At 40.8% G+C, this 23,590-nt stretch overlaps 1 protein-coding gene across 6 annotated transcripts in view; it reads right to left on the bottom strand.

Annotated features, from left to right (window-relative positions):
* SCMH1 (Scm polycomb group protein homolog 1) overlaps positions 1 to 23,231 on the bottom strand; it is a 175,574-nt gene extending 152,343 nt beyond the window's left edge. For 2 of the 6 annotated variants that reach the window (XM_041737947.1, XM_041737952.1), the window contains exon 1: positions 22,413 to 22,516. The gene's annotated coding sequence lies outside the window, so the exon portion shown is untranslated. Of the gene's footprint in view, positions 1 to 22,412; positions 22,701 to 23,091 lie in introns of those variants that run through there. The other 4 variants (XM_041737954.1, XM_041737956.1, XM_041737946.1 and 1 more) reach the window with 4 other exon arrangements.
* Between the last annotated feature and the right edge of the window lie 359 nt (positions 23,232 to 23,590).

Consider the following 23,590-nt stretch of genomic DNA (forward strand, 5'->3'; position numbering starts at 1 on the left):
TTTAGACTGGTGGCCTTTTTATTCCCTCCATTTTCCCTTTGTAATGGAAATGTCTTTCCTATGCCTGTCCTACCTTGTATCTTGGAAGCAGATAACTTGTTTTCTAGATCTAAAGGTCCACAGATGGAGAATTTTGTACCAGGATGGACTACCAGAGTCTCACCCATACTTGATTTAGAAAATGAGATTTGGGACTTTTTGAGTTGATTATATTTAGATGAGATGCTGGACTTAAGAGCTGATGCTGGAATGAGTTAAGACTTTGGGAGGATGTTGGGAAGCTTGAATGTATTCTGCATAATGAGGGGTCATGAATTTTGGGGAGCCAGGGCGTGGATGCTATGTGTTGAATTCACTATCCATCATATTATAAGTTGTATTCACCAAAATTATGTACTCCTGGTACCTCTGAATGTGACCTTATTTGGAAACTGGTCTTTGTAGATATAATCAAGCTAAATGAAGTCATAGGGTGAGCCCTCACCCAATCTGTTTGGTGTCCTTAAAGGGGAGGAAAGCATGTGGAGATAGACAGCAGTTTGTTACAGCAGTTCTAGGAAACTAAAATACTCCTTAATACTAATATATACTCAGGACTTAATAAGTACGAGGTACTGTGTTAAGTGCCTTACAATTCATGAGGAAAATAAACCACTGAGCCTCCCAGGTGCCCCACCAAAATAGATTCTTATTAGAGTCAGTTATTACACATATTGACTTTAAGTGGCTCATTTAAAAAGTCATTTTGTATTTCAGTTACTTCTTTATTTTTTTAAGATTTATTTATTTATGATAGACAGAGAGAGAGAGAGAGGCAGAGACACAGGCAGAGGGAAAAGCAGGCTCCATGCCGAGAGCCCGACGAGGGACCCGATCCCTGGACTCCAGGATTGCGCCCTGGGCCAAAGGCAGGTGCCCAACCGCTGAGCCACCCAGAGATCCCCTGTATTTCAGTTACTTCTAAGGCTTAGTTCATATAAAAAACATTTCAGGGGAAATTAACCATCGTTACTCCATGAGTCAAGGGGTTGGAAACAGTCCCTCCAAATACATGTACATATCCCCTGGTGAAATTCCCTCAGCTGCTGCCTGCCCACAATCCAGTGGTACTTGCCACTCTGGAATCAGTGAAGAGTGACTGAGTCAGGCAAGGAGTCCTCCAGCTGAGGATGAGGTCCTTGTGTTGTATGAGCAAATGAGCCTCAATCCTCAAATACCTAGTAAATGCCCCAGTTCCATTCCCTGGTAGACATTCCACTACACATTAGCTAAAAACCATTATTTCTTAAGAGAAATAATGAAAAGCCTGATTCTACATATGATAAGGTTTAAGAGTTGATTAATATATAATGTATGAAGGAATGGTACATGAAAGTTAAATAGCAGAGAGACCAAGTGACTTTTTTCTTGATAGCATGTTTTCTCTTTTTTATCACTGGTTACTGTTACGTATACCAGGCCACCATAGGACTCAGTTATGATATTCCATTTTAACCCAACTATTCTGACACCACCTGGTATAATCCAATTCAATTCTGATACTAACCACCCAGAGTTAGTGTCAGATTGCATAGGTTTAAGGGAACATGATGCCCAGCAAGATTGCCTCCACTTCATATGCCAGCCTCAAGTGAGGTCCTCAGACTACCTACACTTCTAACCAACTGGCTGCAAATCTGATGGTTCCTATGACCTCCCAAGTTTTGTAATTCACTAGAACAATTCAGAATTCAGGAAGGCACCATACTTATGATTACAAGTTTGTTATAAAAGATATAAATCTGGTACAAATGAAGAGACATATAAGGTGAGGTCTGGATGAGTCCCAAACACGGAGCTTCCGTATCCTCTCTCCATGGAATCAGGGCATCCTCCTGGCACATTGATGTGTTTACCACACCAATTTTTACCTTTACCTTACCAATTAGGAAGCTCCACTGAGCCTCAGTGTCCAGATTATTGATTGGGGCTCTATTATATAGGCCAGGAAGGTAGGCTGGCCCAAAGCCCCAATCCTCTAATCCCATGAATGGTCTTTCTGACAACCAGCCCCCATTCTGAGCCATCTTATTAGTATGAACTCACGTGTGATCCAAGGGGCTTATGAATAACAAAGATATTCTTGTCACTTGGAAGATTATAGGAGTTTTAGAAGCTCTATGCCAGGAACCTGGGACAAAGACCATACAAATTATTATACAGCATATGTACATGAGAGAAAGTTTAGCATAGTGGTTAGGAATAGTGTGTTAGAAAGTTACTTATGCAATTCATAAAACTGCAAGAACAGATAAATGCAATTAATATGAAACAAAACAAGAGTGCTATTTAAAAAATCAGACTGAAAACTTTTCAATTAAAACAATTTCAAGGCTACTTCACTTTTACCCTCCTCTGTACACCTCCCACCCTCCTCCCTGGGAACTTTAAGGCATGTCCACACAAGATATCTGGCCATAAGGTTCTTACTTGTATCTTTTTCTTTAAAGTAGGCTCCAATGTAAACCTTGAACTCATGACCCTGAGATCAAGATCTGAGCTAATATCAAGAGTTGGTACACTTAACCAACTGAGCCACCCAGGTGCCCCTGTATTTTCTAAAATACATATTTCAACCCATGTTATATATGTCATTTTGAATATACAAGTATAGGTTCCCTAGAGAGAAGAAAATCATCCAGCTTGTCCAAGACCAAATAAAAAGTTTCTCTGTCTGACATATGTACCAAATATTGATGACTTTCCCTTTATCCAATCAATACTTATTGAATACTCTATGTATCAATCTCTGGGTTAGGGATATAAGGATGGATAGGACTTGAACCATGTTAATTTAGAAGTGGAGAAAGTGCAAAATACATTACAACAGAATCTAACATATAGTTATCATAGGTATGTGAAATGTGGAGACCAACTTCATCTAAAGGAATTGAAAAAACCTTGATAGAGGAGGTGACTTCTGAACCAGAATTTGGAGAATGCATCTTATTCCAGACAGAGAAGGAAGTTTAGGAAATTCTAACCAAGCAAAGGGAAGTAGAAAAGCAATAAGTAGTGAAAGGGCTTCTATGATGTCCTGTGGAAAATGATAGATAGCTCAAGCATAGGATATATGGCAGAAGGCAGTGACAGAATTAGAAAATCAAGTTAGAGTCAGGGAAAGATCCAGGAATATATTCTGCAGACCTTTTTAAGTCAAAGAACCATCTTCAAACAAATTTTTGTGCAAAACACAACAATATATAATGACTACAGAGCTTATTAGATAGAAGGGAAGCAAAGATTCAGTCTATACATTCTGTCTCACCTTGACACCCCATCATTGGGGCTCCCTTCACAGAGACCTGAAGTGGTGCTAGTATTCAGTGTTGTAGTCCTCCTCTGCAAATGGTTATTAATTTGTAATAAGTAATTAAGAATAGGCATTCTGAAACTTTGTACTACAATTTAACAGAATACTTTCATGTTAATCAATAAAATTCTGAAGTCTATACTTGGATTTTTAAAAGTTTCATCTAATAATTTATTTTTATTTTATTTATAAAAGTATCAGTCTAAGATGAATGGAAAATACTGCTCCTTTGCACCAGGTGTTGTATGTTAAGTGTTGAATCACTAAATTCTACTCCTGAGACTAAGTATTATCCTGTATGTCAACTAACTGGAATTTATTTATATTTTAAAGATTTATTTATTTATTTGATAGAGAGAAGGTGCACATGCATGAGCACGTGAGCTGGGGGTGGGGTTAGGCAAGAGGGAAAGAAGCAGACTCCTGGCTGAGTATACAGCCTGATGTGGGGCTCGACATGGGGCTCCATATTACGAGCCTGAGATCATGACCTTATGCAAAATTAAGAGTCCATTGCTTAACTGACCAAGCCACCTAGGCACCCCAACTAACTGGAATTTAAATAAAAATTTGAAAAAAAGGGCACCTGGGTGGCTTGGTAAGTTAAGTGTCCTCCTTTTTTTTTTTTTTTTAAGATTTTATTTATTTACTTATGAGAGACAGACAGAGAGAGAGAGAGAGAGAGAGAGAGAGAGAGAGAGGCAGAGATACAGGCAGAAGGAGAAGCAGGCTCCATGCAGGGAGCCTGACGCGGAACTCGATCCCAGGTCTCCAGGACCAGGCCCTGGGCTGAAGGCAGCGCTAAACTGCTGAGCCACTCGTGCTGTCCCAAGTGTCTGCCTTTAAGCTCAGGCCTGATCCCAGGGTTCTGGGATTAAGCCCTGCATTGGGTTCCCTGTTCAGCAAGGAGTCGGCTTCTCCATCTCCTTCAGCCCCTTCCCCTCCACACATGCTCTCTTTCTCTCTCTCAAATAAATAAAAATCTTAAAAAAAAAAAAAAAAAAAAAAAGAACTTGAAAAAAATTATGGCTCCTTCAACATGCATAGCTTAAAAAGCACTGCCCTAGAGGTGCCACAACTGACCAGATCTGTAATTTAGAGAATTAGAAAAATAACTTTAGTGGCTATTTAGAGGAGGAAGATCAACTGGAAAACATAAAGCATAAATAATATAAAATAACAGAACATTTCAGATGACATAAGGATAACCTATGTAAATGTTAAGCATCTGGCAAATGAATAAAAACATTAAAGTTCACAGAAAAAAAGATCTCTGCAAACTAAAATAGTCAAGGAAGGCTCAGACATGTTAGTAGATTTTTAGAGGAAGAAAGACCTGAAGCCATCAATTTCCAAGCCTATGGACACCTGGGTGGCTCAGCGATTGAGCACCTGCCTTCAGCTCAGGACGTGATCCCGGAGTCCCGGGATCAAGTCCCACATTGGGGTCCCTGCATGGAGCCTGCTTCTCCTCTCTCTGCCTGTGTCTCTCATGAATAAATAAATAAAATCTTAAAAAAATTTTCCAGGCCTAAATTCATGAAGTCAATAGATTTTAATATTCTTTATTATATATGGATGTTATTGACTGAAACACTGACTATATACCAGGTGCTGGGGATACATACTGAACATAATGTATGATCTCTGCCACCAGGGCAGACATTAGTCCACCAAAATACATAAATAGATGTGTCATTTAAAACTATTATAAGTACTAAGGGGTGCCTGGGTGGCTTAGCTGGTTAAGTGTCTGACTCTTGATTTCGGCTTAGGGTTATGAGATTGAGACCATGTGGCTTGATCTGAGTGTGGAGCCTGCTTGGAATTCTCCCTCTCCCTTTCCTTCTGCCCTTTACTAACCCCCTCCCCCAACTCTTGTTCAAAAATTAAAAAAATAAAAAACTATTATTATAAGTACTCACAGGAAAGTCACATGGCACTATTAAATCATGTAACTTAAGAGATTAAATCGATTCTGGGAAATTAAAGCAGTATATCCTAAAGAAATGATGTTTTAGTTGAAATCTGAAGGTTGAGTAGAAATTAACCAGGCGAGGAAAGGAAAAGAGCATTCTTGGCAGAGGGAATGAACAGGCATGAGAAAAAACTGTGAGGTGAGATGGGGCATTGACAGTCCACGGAACAGAAAGAAAAAATCACTAATGCACAGAAAGCAAGAAGCAAAGTGAAAAGAGGTCACAAAGGTAGATGGGCTAGGTCATTAAAAGTTCTAGAAGGAAAAACATTGATAAATCTTGAAGACATAAGCGAAATAAGGCAGTCACAAAAGGACTATACGATTTCACTCATATGAAGTATGTGGAAGAGTTACAAGGACAGACAAAGTTCTGTCATAGAGACAGAAAGAATCGTAGTTGGAGGGGTGGGAGGGAGATACAGGCAGTTAGTTCTGCAAGATGAAAAAAGTTCTGGAGAGGAATGGTGGTGAAGGTCACACAAAGTGAATATACTTAATGCCAACAAACTGTACACTTAAAAATGGTTAAAATGATGTATTTTATTATGTATATTTCACCATAATTTTCAAAATTATTTTTTAAAGTTCTATAAACTACATTAAGATCAACAGGAAGTATGTGAATAATTTTAGTGTAATTATCAGACTGTAAGTTTTTATTTCAGACTTCAGGTCTTTAAAATTTTTACCCTAGAAACAACACGGAAAATGTATTAAAGGGAGTCAGAACAGTTGAAGGCAGAATAGTTAGGATGCAATTGTACTAATTCAGGGGAAAGAGGACAGAAGCTTGAACCAGGATGGTGGCAACGAAGATTCATTCATTCATTCAACAAATATTTAATGAATGCCATTATATGCCAAACACTGTGATAAATGCTAAATATAAGACTGGCAAGGGGATCCCTGGGTGGCTCAGTGGCTGAGGGTCTGCCTTTGGCCCAGGGTGTGATCCTGGAGTCCCAGGATCGAGTCCCACACTGGGCTCCCTGCATGGAGCCTGCTTCTGTCTCTGCCTGTGTCTCTCATGAATAAATAAATAAAATCTTAAAAAAAAAAAAAAACTGGCAAGATCCCACTCCTGTGGAACTTAAAAAATAAATAATTACTTTTTGTCATTAAGAGCTAAAACAGAAATAAATAATCTGTGGTGACTACAGTGATGGCAGGGAGGAGAGTAAGATGCAAAAGTAGAAGCATGAAAAATAGTTAGGGGGTTAATACGATGGTCCAGAAGGAATTATGACACCTTAGGCTAGAACAAAAGATACAAGTGGAAGACTTGGAAGACTCATTAGATATTTAGGATAGAGACCTAATGGGTATTAGTAATAAACTGAAAAAGGAGAAAAAGTAAAAAAACAAAACATTTCACAAACGAGTTACCAGGTTTAGGCTGGGCAAATAGATGAATTTGGAGGTTGTTCACTGAAATAGGCAACAGTGGGTAAGCATCATAATCACCTAGAGAGCTTTTTAAAAATACTAACTCATGTTCCATTCCCTTGGAAATCCTAATTTAATCCTTTTTTGTGGGGGGGTGTACATGCGATTTTTAATTTAAAAATTCCTCCAGGTCTAATAATCAGCAAGGTCTGGCAGTTACTGCTATAGACAGAATTGGTTTCTATTGCTTGCAACCCCAAGTACCCTTGATAAGGAAATTGGTATTTGGAAGAGGGGGTTCCCTAAAATGTAGAATTGACTGGATTAAGGTTAAGAACAGAACAGTGCAAACCTCTATTTCATGCTGAGAGGCTGGTCATCCATATGTGGTATGAGAAAGCTGATAACACTGTGGTCTGCTTTGTATTAGGACTCATTATTGGGAACCCTGGGTGGCGCAGCGGTTTAGCGCCCGCCTTTGGCCCAGGGCAAGATCCTGGAGACCCGGGATCGAATCCCATGTCGGGCTTCTGGTGCATGGAGCCTGCTTCTCCCTCTGCCTATGTCTCTGCCTCTCTCTCTCTCTCTCTCTCTCTCTGTGTGTGTGTGTGTGACTATCATAAATAAATAAACATTTTTTTTTAAAAAAAAGGACTCATTATTGTTGAGGTACGTTGCAAAGAGACATGGTAGGGAAAACGCAGATGTGATATGAATTGGCTCAATAGGTGGCCTTCAATCAGTTCTTATAAAAAAGAAATTGCTTAATATGAAATAAGGGAGATACTAAAAATATTAAATAGCCTATAAGACCATACCAGTGAATAACGAGGAACATCAATCCTGAGTTAAGCTGGTCAATCTGAAAACACTGGGTAAGAAATACAGCTTTTCTTAAAAAGTTTCATTCTGCCTAGAACCTGCATAGGAGGCTTGCTGAACTGTAAAATCACCCAGGGCTAAAAATGGCACAAGGAAAGACAGAAAGGCAGGACCTACAACTATGGATAAGACTGAGACATAACAGTCTTGATTCCCCTAAGGTCCTTTCAAGCACCTCTGTCTGTTATGCACTTCTTGCCTGATAAAGTTGAGATACAATCTAGAAGGAGTTTATTAATAACTCCCTTCCCCAGGCCCTATTTCAAACTAATTGAGCCAATAATTTCCTTTTTTCGCTTCAATCCATGTTAGTTGGGTTTCTGTTCTTTACAATCAAAAAGTGTTAATATACTACCAGCATTTAAAAAAACTAGTGCACATTTAAAAAAAACTAGTGGATCACCAGAGGCACTAACCTCAAATCTACTAAAAACAGAATTTCCAACTCAAGGTATCTGTTAATTCTTAATGTGTGCTCCAGATGATCAAACAAATTGGGAAAACAAAAGTCTGGTTGTCTCTTCCCTTATTCATGAAAGAGTAATTGTTATTTCCCAGCAATACAAAGAAAGAATATTATAATAATTATTTATTTATTTACACTAAGAGCCCACCACCATATCAGAATCCACATAGTATGCATATAGTGAGGCATGAAAAGTGTAAGATGTGGCCTTGCTTAACTAGGATCTTGTGGCCTTTAAGTCATGGAAAAGGCAATACGTACATATACATACAATGCTAAATGTGTCTGATCAATGGAATAAATTAAGTATCTTTTTGGTAGATTAGGGGTGAAAGACATAAGATTTAAAGCCCTTTCCATCAGACAACAAATCCATTTCCAAAATATGGTCAGGGTAAATTCCACTTCCCTCTTACTATAAGGTGAAGGAGCACAAAAAAGAAAAAAATATACATAATGGAAACAGTTCATTAATTCCAATTTTGATTTAACCAACATATATTTGAGCACTTACTATGTAAACATTTACTGTATTAGGCACCTAAATATAGGTTTTCATTGATTACTAATATTCAGAAACACCAGCAAATTAGCAAATTGTCTGAATTGACATTTCTCTATTCAGTCTAATGGTTTATTTAAATACCATCATTAAGGAATTTAACATATCAAAAGAAAATTGTCAGTGAGAATAAAAAAGTCAACAAAAACATTACTTAACATTTTACCAAATTCAAATAGCAGGTTCTCAAAAAGACAACTTTGACACCTAAATGTCCAGGTCAGCATAAAACATCATCCACTCATTGTTAAGGCTGTTAAGAGAATTCAGCCCAAACAACCAATTCTTGTTTATTCACTAAGTTGCATTAAGTAATTAAGTCAGAGGAATAACATCTCTTGGAGAGTAAATTCTGAAGCAAGAAAGAAGCAAAAGAATTGCTGTCTCTGATGGTATTTGTTTAGCAATATTTTCTAAGCTTTCTATATAGAGAGAGGATATCTAGGGTCATTAATAATTATTTACAGAATATGTTCTTAAAGATAGATTTCTATGGGGATCCCTGGGTGGCGCAGCGGTTTAGCGCCTGCCTTTGGCCCAGGGCGCGATCCTGGAGACCCGGGATCGAATCCCACATCGGGCTCCCGGTGCATGGAGCCTGCTTCTCTCTCTGCCTCTCTCTCATCTCTCTCTGTGTGACTATCATAAATAAATAAAAATAAATTAAAAAAAAAAAAGGATAGATTTCTATGAATGGTTATCTTTAAATGTAGGTACAACTACAACTGATGATTAAAATATACTTAGTAGAAAACTATAAACTCTGTAATTAAGCGACTTCTCAAGTTTTTTCTTGGGATGTCTGGGTGGCTCAGTGGTTGAGCGTCTGCCTTTGGCTCAGGGCCTAAGGAGTCCCAGGATCTGATGAAGTCCCACATAGGGCTCCCCGCAGGAAGCCTGCTTCTCCCTCTGCCATGTCTCTGCCTCTCTCGACATCTGTGTCTCTCATGAATAAATAAATAAAATCTTTCTTAAAAAAAAAAAAGTTTTTTCTTAAAAACTAAATCCAGGACTTCTTATCAACTTATATAGCATCTGCAGAAAAAATAACTATGCAACTCATATATATATATATATATATATATATATATATATATATACACACACATATACACACATACACATACACACACACACACACACACACACACACATATATTGGCAATAGGTATTAGCACTATTTTAGTGTCGCTCAAATAGCTCAAATACGATAACATTCCTGTATGAACAGCATCACTTTTGTTCAGAAGCAAATATGGGAACTTATCTACAAAAATTCTACCAAATAATGGCATGGTACTTTCAATTAACAGGCAATATTATGCAGTAAGAATCTTTTACATTTTTCTGAGTCCTCCCTGTTGAGTAGCATTTGGCATATTTTTGTCATCTACATGTATGAGACACTGAGATTCAAAAAATTTATATGGATAGTATATGGATGGGTATCTCTGAATGGGAAGAGGGGAGCAAAGACTGGACGTAATGCTGGGAAGAGCACAATGGGACTTAAATTACACAGAAGTCCTCCCTTAACTGTGGTTTCAGTTAAAAAAAAAAAAAAAAGAGTTAATTCTTACAAGTCAACTTTGCCTCCTGTACAGAGAGTCTTAGAACTACATCACACTGCTTGTGAGGAAGTGTGCAAGGTGAAATGCAAAGAGGTCTAGGGTTGAAGTGAGCCTGGTCTGGTTTTGAAACTGAGTCCTATCACTTATAAATGCATGATTTGGGCCACATATCCTTTCCGTTTCAGTTTGCTTACGCATAAAGTGGAGCTAATAATACCTTTTTGCAGGTGGGTGAGAACAACATACACCTGCATGTTGGAATATGTCTGAAGGATACTCAAAAAAAGTTATTCTCTTTGTTAGTATGGTACACTACACAGAGTTGATATGCTTTAAATACATCCTGGAATAAAGTGGGATATATATATATATATATATATATATATATATATATAGACACAGAAGATACTGGCTGTTACTTTTATATTGGATAAATAAATTGTGAGACAATTTCACATGCCTTCATGTTTTTTTCAGGTACCAATTATGTGCCTGACATAGAGAAGCCACTCAAATGTTTGATGATTCCTCTATTAGATTTCTTTGGTCAAGAGAATGAGATTCCTGTTTTATGACCCTGGACAAACCACATCCCTTTTCTTTTCTTTTCTTTTCTTTTTTTAAGATTTTATTTATTTATTCATGAAAGACACAGAAAGAGAGGCAGAGACACAGGCAGAGAGAGAAGCAGGCTCCATGCAGGGAGACCGATGTGGGACTCGATCCCAGGACCTGGGATCACGCCCTGAGCCAAAGGCAGACACTCAACCGTTGAGCCACCGAGGCGTCCCCCACATCCCTTTTCTAAGCCTCAATTTCTTCACTGAATAGTTGACTTAATAGTCATGGAACTTACGAGTTGGAAGAAATTTTAGACATCACCTATTGCAACCCCCTTACCTAAATTAGATACAGTGAGGGGCAGACTGGGACTTCACTGGAACTCCCAATCACCAAGTCATAATTCTTTCCACACACCTCAGATCTCTTTCACCTCCTTATCTATGAAATATTGGAGACTGAAGTACTGATTGTTGGAATATTATCCATTTCTAAAAATCCACTAAGTCAATAACATCCTTACTTCTACCTTTATTAAAGCCAGAAGGCAAAGAAGAATAAACAAAGTTGTCAATATTAATCCTAGTTAGCTAAAATGCTAACTAGGGAAACTATGATACAGACTGCAGAGGGTTAAAATTCTTTCAATTGTGTTGATATTTCAAATACTTAAATATAGAGACAATCTATTTTGAATAGTCTGACTCCATCAGACTGTAAATGGAATTACAATCACTAGTTCACAGAACTGGTAGACGGAATCACTACTATTCTGAGTTATCCATCTATTATCTTGCTATCCCTTTACAAGATCTTACTCCTTCTGCCTTAGCAGTCAGTTGTTCTTGCCCTTGTGTTCCTATAGCACTCAATATTTCAATGAGAACACTATTTATAATAGATTGAATGAGGTTGAACCATTTGAAATTGCTTATTAGACCATTTTAGACCAATAAAAATAGCAATTTTACATGATTCATCCTAATAACATCTCTTTATATTTCTGCTACTCCCTCCCTCCCTGCATTACACTCATAACAAGAACTACACACTATTATTTTTTAAAAATATATACATAATACTTTATATATAGAAAAAGTTATAAAATAATGGACACCCATATATCCACAGCCTAGCTGAAAAAGTATTTGCCAATACACTAGTCTCCCTTAGGTGTGGGGTAAATATGTTCCAAGACTCCCAGTGGATGCCTAAAACCACAGATAGTACCAAACCCTGTATATACTCTTTTCCTATACGTACATACATACATACATACATACATGCCTATGGTAAAGTTTAATTTAAAAATTAGGCACAATAAGAGATTAACAACAATAACTGATAATAAAATAGAACAGTTATACTACAATAAAATGTGAATGTGTTCTCTCTCTCTCTCAAAATATCTCATGGTACTGCATTCACCCTTCTTCTTGTGATGATGTGAGACGATAAAATCCCAGTGTGATGAGATGAAGTGAGGTGAATGACAGAGGCATTGCCACATAGCTTTAGGCTACTACTGATCTTCTGACCATACATCAGAAGGAGGATCATCAGCTTTCCGACCATAGTTGAGTACGGGTAACTGAAACAGCAGTTAAAGGAGGACTACTGTACCATGTAAGCCTCCTGTGTGCTCTTCCCAGCATTCTTCTCAGTCTTTTCTCCCTGACCTGCCATTCAGAAATACCCACTATACTTAAATTGATATTTATCAGGACCATGCAATTGTTCAAACAATTAAGATTTAAGTATGCTTCCCTAAATAATATATGCATGTTAAACTTCATGTAAACGTGTTCTGCCATTTGGTTTATTCACTCAACCTTTTATTTGTGATATTCATCCAAGTTTCTAGATAGGTCTAGTTCATTTTCATTATTGTATAGACTTCCATTAGGTAAATACACTGTAATATTTTCTCTCTTTTATTGATAGACATTTGGAGTAGTCTTGAAGTTTTTGCTATAATAAAGTTGCATGAATATTTTATGTCTCTTTATACATACACTGGAGAGTTTCCAAAGGGTACTGACCTAGAATTGTTGGACTATAGATTATATGTACTTTAGTTTTAATAGATACTGCTCAAATTGTTCTTTGCCATGATTGTACAATTTCTATTCCCATAATAGTATCCAAGAGTTCTAACTTCATATCCTAGCAGTGTTTGAAATTATCAGACTTCTTCATTTTGCCTAATAGCTATGAAATGACCCCTCATTAGAGCTTTAATTTCCCTTTAATTATTGGTCAATGGCTAATAAATATTTAGGTTACCTCCTTTATGCCTTGTTATTTTTCTATGAATTTGTCTTTTTCTAATCTATTTGTGGGAATCCTTTATTATCACAGATAGTGATATTTGGCTGATTCATGTACCCTATATATTCTTTAATTTTGTGACTTGTTTTTGCATTTTAAAAATTATAGTATTAAAAAAATATGGCACTCCTCTTTGTTACTGTATGTAGCACTATGTCTAGCAGTCAGTAGACAGTGAATATTGAATGAATGAATGAATGAATGAAAAACTGAACAAATACAAAGAAATTAGATGTTTTAAAACTTCTATATTCCCTTAATTTGGAGTTATGATGGGTGGCTCAGTCAGGTAAGTATCTGCCTTCAGCTCCTGTCAGGATCTCAGGGCCCTGGGACAGAGCCCCTGCATAGGGCTCCCTGCTCAGCTGTTCCCCAGTCCCACTTGTGCACTCTCTCTCTCTTACTAAAAAAATAAACTTTTACACTCCCAAATTCATATTTAAAATTCATTTATATTTAAAGAAAAAAAATTTAATCTGGTTTGAAGACTTTCTGGCAGTCCCTGCTAACTGGAGGTAACTGGAGATAAAATAGAATACTAAAATATCAAGGTTGGAAGTCTAAAATTCTAAATCATCTAAGACAAATGATTGCTCCCTTCTTAAATATCTCCAAGAACAAGTATACTGGCTCTCATGTTTTCTATTATACTTTACAGGACATAATGACTAAAATAGCCTTTATTTCCATCATGTTTGAATGCCCCAGAGGAAAATCTACACAAGCACGAGTGTAAAGCAATTATAACAAATAAGAAAACACTTGGAAATATGTTATAATATGCCAACGAGCAACAGACGTAGTGATTAAAATGAATGTACAATATGCATATGCTTTAATTTTGATAGCTAACAATTGTAGTAACATTTACAGTAGATGCAGAGGGAAAAAACAAATGCAGCAGCCTTAAATGTTTCAAAATATACAGAAATTAATACATGATGACTTGCAACAGAAACAGTAAGAAGTTCAGACAGCACAGGTCTTAAAAAGGAAGTCACAGGAGGCAATGAATCATTCTGGACAAAGTACAAGATTTGTAGTAAGACGACATAGTTTTGAGTTGTTCTGACATTGACTAGCCATTTGATATTGGACACATCATTTACTCCACCTGCACCTCAGTTCTTTATCAGTATATAGAGTTCATAATGATCTAGCATCCTACCTAACAGGGTTATTATGCATTGCAATTTAAATAAGAAAATGTATGTGACATCCTTCAATAATAACCTTCCTCACATCCAGTGTCATCTACATCATCCCTGAAACTCCCAGGCAGAACAAGATATAAAGTCCTCTGGAATGGATATTGTATTTGTCTGCTCAGGCTGCCATAACAAAGACCACAGACTGGGTGGCTGAAACAACAGGAGTGTATTTCCTCACAGTTTCACAGGCTAGAGATTTAAGATCAAGGTGTCCACAGGGTTAATTTCTTCTGAGGCCTCTCCCCTACGCTTATACGCTTATACAGACGGCTGTTGTCTCCCTCTCTCTTCATTCACATGGTCTTTCCTTTGTGTCTGTGTCCTAACCTCTTTTCTTATACTATGACACAAGTCATAATGGATGAGGGCCCATCCATATGACCTCATTTTATCTTAATTACCACTTTATAGGCCCTATCTCCAAATACAGTCACATTCTGAAATACTGAAGGTTAGGACTTCAACATAAAAATTTTGAAGGGAGTGGGAGTGCAGGAGACATAATTCAGCCCATAGCAAATACGTAGAAAGCAACCATGCAGCACCCACCACTGCTATAGCACTTAGTATATTGTAATATAACTACCATTTTTGTCTCCTCTAGTAGGCTATAAATGCCTGCACAGAACTGAATATTTCTTTTAAAATTTTTAAAAGATTTTATTTATTTATTTATTTATTTATTTATTTATTTATTTGAGAGAGAGCAGGGGGTGGAAGGGAGAGGATCACAGGGAGAGAGACAAGCAGATTCTGCACTGAGTGCACAGCCTGACGTGGGGCTTGATTTCATGACTCTGAGATCATGACCTGAGCCAAAATCGAGAGTTGGATGCTCAACCAATTGAGCCATCCTGGTGCCCTTTGAATATTTCCTATTAATCTCACAAGTGTCTAACAAAGTGTATGTTCAACAGAAGGCTCCAATAAACTGCTGGTAACAACCTATGACACTTTTTATCAAGGAACAATTAGAACTAATCTAGCCTACGAGAATTGTTTTTTAATGGAGTTTGTAATATGCCAGAGATTTAAAAGATAGGACAAATTTTTCACTTTTATCTTTCCAAAAACTACTTTGTTGCCAAGTTCTCATCCTTTCCATCCCAGGCTTTATTCTCAGATTACGTATGTTGAACTTTCGTTAAGCAGTGAACCTGGAGACTTTACATGACCACCGCAGAAGTCAGTGACTTCTCCTCCACTCCGCTGAACTTCTGGAGTGTTTAAAGAGTTGCATGGGGGATCCCTGGGTGGCGCAGCGGTTTGGTGCCTGCCTTTGGCCCAGGGCACGATCCTGGAGACCCGGGATCGAATCCCATGTCGGGCTCCCGGTGCATGGAACCTGCTTCTCCCTCTGCCTATGTCTCTGCTTCTCTCTCTCTCTGTGTGACTATCATAAATAAAAAAAAAAATTAAAAAAAAAAAAGAGTTGCATGTAAGAGTTAGTTATGTGTCTTACCTTCCCCCTATAAACAGTGAGTTCCCTGAGAGAAAGGACTATGCCTTAAATGTCTCGGAGTGATCAGCAATAACTATTTACTGAATAAATGTAAATTTCTCTAAAACAGATTCACTCTTGTGGAAGAGAAATATTCTTAAAAGAGGTGGGGCAGGAAAAGTGGCAAGGTTGAGTTCAGTCTGGGACATACTGACTTTGCTTTAAGCATTATCTCTCAAGAAATATCTCTTTATTAGGTCCATTTCAGTGTCGGAAGATTTTCACATAGTATATTAGGACCTGTAGTGATGGGACATAGTGATTTTAAAATACGTATGATACCTAGCTACTTGTGAAGCTGACTATAGGTAGCTAAATATATTGTTCTAACACTCAGAAGAGATTATCTTGACTATAGATAGAAATTTGAGTCATGAGCATATAGATGTTACTTATAAGTCAAGTGAGTGGATGAGATTGCTAAGGGAATGTACAGAAGGTGGCTTAGGACCAAAGACAGGCAAGAGAAGGGAGGCTCTCATCTGGGATGAGAATGGCACTGGATGAAGTGGCCAGGGAAGAACCAACACGCTGAAGCGCATCAAAGCCAAAGGGGGGTGGGGGGTGGGAATACCATTCTGAGGAAGAGGGAATTATCATCAATGTAAAATGCTGCTATTAAGTCCTGAAAATCCTTGCCTCCCCCTGGCATTAACAACAAGGAGAAGGCTGATGACCCTGATGAGAACAGTTCAGAGACTATACGATTTGGGCAAGTTTCTAAAACTTTATATCTTAGTTTCCTTTCTTTGCAAAATAAGGAGACTTGTCTCCTCATGAGTGTTTTGAAGATTAAATAAGTAGCAATAATAGCAAACGTAACATGTGAATGCAACATATATAGCATTCAACAATATACTGGACACTGTACAGAGCTATTTAATACAGATTCTCTCACTTAAAAAAAATCACGCATACACACACAAAAACCACAAAAATCTTAAGGTACTATAGTACTTAATAAGTACTATTATCATCCTCATCTTCAGATAAGGAAACTGAAACTTACTGATAGAGACTAGAAACCAGAAGTCAATGAACAGGTAAAAATGAGAGTTTATATATTAAATGTATATAACTCAAGAAGTTTGAGTTAAGAGTAGGAGACTAGATGGTACCTGGAGGGAAACATGGACTTAAGATTTTATTTATAAGATTTACCTGAAGATGGGAGACATCTATAAACAGATTTTGGGAGATTTAAATAAACAAAGAAAAGAGCCGGAAGAGGGGGAAAAAGGTTGAAGGCAATGAAAAGACAGGGGTCAGAGATGTAGCCTTGGGAAAGAAGCAGCAGCAAGAAAACACAGGTATGGTTTTAAGAAACAGGTTTGACGTAAGATCTCATAGAGACCAGGCAAAGAAATAACTAGGTATTGAAGGGCCCAATGGCAATAATCTGTATAAGTGTGTGATTTTCTCCAGTAGGCCTCAGAGCTGTAACTACTGCTAAGAAGAGGTTCAATTCAACAAGGTTTGAGATTTTGCCCAGAGAAGGACAGAAGAACAGTAGAGCAAGGGAATAGAGGACTGATGGCAAGAAAGTGAATGAACTAAATTATAGACTGAGGAAGTAAAGCTGGATAGGGAAGGAAGTGAAGACAGGCCTCAGTGAGAACAAACAACAGAGCTGGTGGGGACAGTCAAGGTCAGGCAGAGGCACTGTGAACAAAGCTGCATGTCTTCATTTATAGTTTCAGAGGCGGGCCATCTCTGGGTGATAAGGCTCATGGTGTGACTATGAGAGTTGATAAGCTAAAAACATGGTCACTTGAGTTGAAGAAGCTATTGTGATAGAGTCATAATAATCTGTGTGAATATTGAAGTCACTCAGGGTAAGGATGGAACCTGAGGTGGAGAGGAAGACTGTACCAGCTAGGTCCTAAGTGATGGAGAAGATCTACATACAAGATGACAAGAGTTACCATATAGCCCCCGTGCACCACAGAGCACAGGGATTTTAAGAGGATGGACAAGTAATGGTCCGTTAATAGTGGTGCACAGAAAACCACAGTCATCCTTGTCTCTCTCATTTTGTACAGTGTGGGAGAATGCACTGCCCCCTTTTAAAAGAATTACAGTGCAAGTGACAGTGCTCTCCATGACTCCTCAGATGAGAGGCCTGACTTCCATTTAAGGCCAGAACACACAAGAAACCTAGTAAGATGGGTAACAGGGTAGGAAGGAGGGGTTTGAGAGAGCAAATGGAAAGGTATGAGAGGGAACAAACAAGCAGGGTTCAGAGAGAGGAGGAGGAAGCCGAGGCAGCACAGGAAAAGCAGTACAGAAGACAAGTGAATGGAAGGGATAGGACAAAGATAACAGATGAGAAGACTTGCTGGCTTTATATAGCCATAAGGTTATCAAAATAATTAGTTCTAGCAGTGCCCTGGTGGCAAGGGGGTTAGCACTAAGACCTTGGCAATGGTTTGAGGGGAGGGGCAACATCTGAGTGCCTATTATGTAACTGACATTATGTAAAGTGCTTTACACTTCCTATCTTAGTTAAACCTCATACCTAACAAAAATGCAGGAACTGAGGACCAGAGAGGCAAAGTGACCTGCCCAGGGTTGTACAATTAATATTTAGTGATATTTTGCATAAAAAGACATTTTGAAATCAGAGCATTCTTAGTCACTTTCAATACCAATAAGGGCTTATATGTTTCTTAACTCCATTATGCCTACACCAAACAAGGTTATCTCAGGCATTAAGCTACAACTATAAAATCTGGGGCAGCCCGGGTGGCTCAGCCGTTTGGCGCCGCCTTCCGCCCAGGGTGTGGTCATGGAGACCCGCAATCAAGTCCTGCGTGGGTTCCCTGCATGGAGCCTGCTTCTCCCTCTGCCCCTCTCTCTCTCTCTCTCTGTGTGTGTGTCTCTCTCATGAATAAATTTTAACAATCTTTAAAAAAAATAAAAACAAATCTGAAGAGTTATTTTTTTGAAGCTAAAACTGGCCGACATATGAACTTATTTTCAAATGTGGAATTTCCTACTTGTTTTACTTCAAATAAAAATCCCAAGTTTCTGAAACTATAAATTTTAGATAGGAAACTGAGGTAGGGGAAAGAGAATGTACAATCTATGGTTCCCTAGTCTTATCTAGAACCAAGTCCAAACTCCATAGTTACAGGTGTTTAATACTATGGCCCCAGCTCATCTCTCCAGTCATACCGATCATTGCTGACTTCCACAATAATACTGAGATCTGTGGCAACGATCAATTTTTAACAAACATACCTGCACTTTTCCCTCTTTGTAACTCCACCTAACTACTTAATCTATTGAAATTTGTTCTCCAAAACCCAAATGAAATTTATTTTTAATGTGAAGCCTAACCTTGCTTCCAAATATTGAGGAATGATGGCTCCCTTCTCTGAACTCTTTGCTTTTTCTCTCTTAGTACTTATTGCCTTATAGTTTAAATTAGCATGAGAAAAGTTCCACCAGCAGAGCGTAAGTCCCCTAAACGTAGCTGAAAGAGAACATTTCCTTTAAATTGCTTTTCTAATGACTTTATACACATAATTTCATGTAGAATTTGTGACACCCTATGAAATAGGAATTTATTTTTTACACGTAAGGACACTGCAAGTCACACAGGTCAGATAATATGCTTATATCCTAAAGTTAGTAGGTGACAGAGCCTATATTTGAATCTTGGTCTTTCTAACTCAAAATGTAGGCTCTTTCCAGAAACCATGGGTATAATCTCACTGCTTTATCTGACTGCTTCCTACCTACCTACTAATCATCAGTGGGGAAACCTCCATTGACTTTTGTCATTAACAATCAGCAGAAAGGATTGATATAGGGTACTCGCCTTCCTACTTTTCAAGACAAAGAACAGACTCTTGAGAGCCAAAAAAAAAAAGATTAATATGAATCCTAAATAAAGCTGAAGAAATCAGAATCCTGCTCCCAAGAAGGAAAGTAAAAAAACACTACTTTGCCACTCTTTAAAAACTCCTCTTCCTTTGAGGTGTCCACCATCTGGCTATATCACTCTCTACCCCTTCTCCTCATCTGTCATCCGCCACCCTCTCGATTAATCCCTTCCATTCACTGCGCCTGGGTCACAATCTTCCTCTCTTCCCTAAATCACTTCACTATCCACACAGATGACCCATTCAATACAACAGCCTCGCAGTTGCTGTCACACTTGGTTTCACCAACCTTTACCTCTGCTGTACCTCAGCACAGAGACCGAGCTGTCACTTGGAAGGGCTCCACACCACACAAGTTAACTCCAATATCCCACCTTCTGACCACAACCTCCCTTTTTTCTGGCTTATTTCTGCCACATCTATTCACTAATTTAACTCAAGCTACTGAAAAATCTTCGAATTCCAAAATCGAATTCATCATCCAGTGTTTCTTGTCTCAGTTAATGTCACCACCATCCCCCTAGTCACCCAAACCAAAATCTGAGCATCATGCTGGACTCCTGGCCCTCTCATCTACACATCCAATCAATCATAAAGCCTCACAGATTCTCAAAACTTCGATCTTTTTTCTTTTTTAAAAGATTTTATTTATTCATGAGTGACACAGAGAGAGGCAGAGACACAGGCAGAGGGAGAAGCAGGCTCCTTGCGGGGGATGGGGAGCCCCATGTGGGACTCGATCCCAAGACCCAGGGATCACTACCTGAGCCAAAGGCAGACACTCAACCACTGAGCCACCCAGGCGTCCCCAATCCTTTTTCCTCATCCCTATGACCACATTTTAAAAGTGTTATTCCACCACGTCGGATAAAAAAACCTCCAGTGATATAAAAAAAGAAAAATCACCTGCGTATACAAGTACAAGGTCTACTATGATATGGTCTCCACCTCTATTTGCAACTTTATAACTTACCATTTCTGTCTTTACTGTTATATTCTTAGCTTTCAAACTGCTTGTGGTTTTCTATGCAAGCCATGCCTTCTCACACTGATGCCTTTCCTCGAGCGCACTTTTTACCCTTCTCTGCTTGCCTGTCTTCCACTTAACCATTTATCCTTTGGGTCAGGTGTCCTTTGTTTTCAAAAACTTCCCTCAAGTCCTAGGCTAGTCTAAACACCCCAACGGTGGGGCAATCACAGCATCAAATGCATCTCTCTCACCTTTTATTCTGAGATGAGTTATTTGGGCACTTAATTTGCCAATTCCACAAGGACTGAAAATGTAATTTACTCATCTCAGTATACCCAGCTAAAGGCAGTCCATAAACATAGTGTCAGACGCAAAGTAGATACATTGGCTTAGAGCACTAAGTTTAGTAAATGCCAAGTGTAACTCTGTAGCAGTATCTTCACACCAGTTCTTTCTCATAGAGTTTTCAGTATTTCCAACCATTAACTTCAAGTTCTGTGAAGGGAAGGAACCAGAGCCTTTCCTGAGCCTTTATGGCTCTGTACAGAATGGTTCTATATAAATTTTACCCAAGTGACGTAAAAGGAAATAGCATTTGCACAAACAAACCAGAAATCAAAACCTGACATGTGTGCTACAAACTTCAAAACCACTGACCAATTTAAAAAATAAAGACATAAGAACAAAGATAAAGAGCCAATTCTGACTGCTGGTATGTGCTTGCCTACATCATAAAAACAGTGAAAGTTTGCTTAGAATTTGAACAGGATCCCCAGACACAAGTTTGGCATTTTATCTACATGGCCATCACATCTCTGCTGGACTTTTAAAAATTACTAACCTGCAGGGCTGCTTAGGGTTGGACGTTAGGACGCTGGTAAAAGGCACTTTTCAAAAACTTAACCCTCACATACCAAGGCTGAGTGATGAAAAAGCAAGCAAAAAATAATGCTGGTAAATGACCAACAGAAAATGTTCTTTTTCATAGTAATTTTGGGCCTTCTGCTGGCAGTTAGAGCAAAGAGTTCGATGTAATAAGCATTCCCCTCTCCAACTAAATATTGAATTGCAGTCTGGCCCCAAACTAGGTCTCAATCCTTTTTCAGGGTAAAAATAATCAGCTCTCCTATTCGTGCGCTGCACTGTCTGCCACACTTTGATACACATCGGCTCGCTTGACAAAGCGTTGACACAGTTGTTTGTTTTTATTTTTAATGAGGGGGGAAACCCAAATAGCTTCCTAAAACAAGATCTCTTTTTAGTTCGTTTGAACACAGTACTGGTCTTTTTTTTTTTTAAAGTTCAAACTACAGCACAGAAATGAGGAAGGGGGGGCGGGGGGGGGGGGGCAGCCCGGGTGGTTCCGCGGTTTAGCGCCGCCTTCAGCCCAGGGCGTGACCCTGGAGACCCGGGATCGAGTCCCACGTCGGGCTCCCTGCGTGGAGCCTGCGTCTCTGCCTCTGCCTGTGTCTCTCATGAACAAATGAATAAAATCTTTTAAAGAAAGAAAGACAAGAAACGAGAAAGGGAATACTTTTTTTTTTTTAAGCAGGTCAATCCGTGGGACCAAGGAACTTCTTGGGGAAACTTGTGGGTTTTGTCTCCTCACACACAGCGAGAAGCCCTCCTTCGAGGCGGACGCGGGCAAGCTCCTTCAGAGGAGGGACCGGAGTAAACCGCGTTAAAAACACCCGAAGGAACTGGAATTAGTTGAAGAGAAGACACGACTCCGGGGACGGGATCCCTACCTCAGACACCTCCACAGCTGCCCATGAGGGCGAAGAACCGCTTAGAACGTGCGACCGCGGTTTCCCTCAACCAGAACCGGCTTTCTGGGACAGAACGGCTTCCCATCCACCACCTGGACGAGGTGTTCGGACAGGTTCGTCAAACGAGGAGGGTGTTTTGGGGTGTTTCCCCGGGGCCTCGGGACGCGGCGGGAGCTCCCCTTCCCGTCAGGCGCTGTTCTGGGGCTCACCCCGCGCCCCCCCAGCCCCTCTCGGGGCCCTCGGGCCGGCGCTCCGCGGCTCCACACCTGCTCTCCCCGCCCGCTTCCGGCCCCGCCGCCCGCGACCCCCGGGCAGCCCTCGGCGCCCGAGCGGAGCGACCGACCGAGCGACCGACCGACCGACAGCCGCTCGGACGGCGACCCGCCGCGCCCCCTCCGCACGCGCCCCCCCGCGTCAGGGCCGCTGAGGCGCCGCGGCCGCCGGGGCGGGGGGCGGCTGCGGCGGCCGCCGAGGGCCGCGCTCGGGGCGCAGCCAGGCCCCCGGCACGACAGGCAGCGGCCGGCCGGCGGGCCCTCGGGGCGGGGGCGGGGGCCCGCGGGGCCCGTCGCCGCCTCTTCGCCCCGGGCGGCGCCCGCCGGCCCAGGCCCCTCAGGGCGCGCGCCCGCCGGGGAGCGGAGGCGGCGGCCGAGACGCTTACCTGCGGGCGCAGCGGCGGCGCGGGGCGGCTCACTCCCTTCCCGCCGCCATGTTTCCGCTGCGCAGGGAGCCCGAGCGGACGCGCGGAGGGGCGGGCGGGCGGCCGGGCGGGGGCGGCTCCGGGGGCCGGCGGGCGGGCGCGCGGGCGGGCGGCGGGGGGCTCGACCGCGGCGGCGACGGCGGCGGCGGCGGCGGCGGCTCCCGGGCCCCGCCCCTCCCTCCCGCCGCGGGGTGGCGCGCGCCTCGGCCGTTGGGCCCGCGCGCGCGGGGGGCGGGGCGGGGAGGGCGCCACCGAGCGGCCCGGCCCTCCCCCCGGGGGCCCGACCCGGGCGGGTAAACTGAGGCCGGCAGAGGGCTCAGGGCTCAGGTTCGAGTCCCGCCGGGGGCGAGACGGCCGGGCCAAGAGCGTTTAGGTCTCGGCCCCGCAGCCCGACTGACGGGGCTCGGGTGATGGATGACCTTGAGCCAGTGACCCCGCTCCTCGCCCGCCGGGGGCCCGC

This window comes from Vulpes lagopus, chromosome 23, assembly GCF_018345385.1.
Source record: "Vulpes lagopus strain Blue_001 chromosome 23, ASM1834538v1, whole genome shotgun sequence".
Classification (NCBI taxonomy): domain Eukaryota; kingdom Metazoa; phylum Chordata; class Mammalia; order Carnivora; family Canidae; genus Vulpes; species Vulpes lagopus.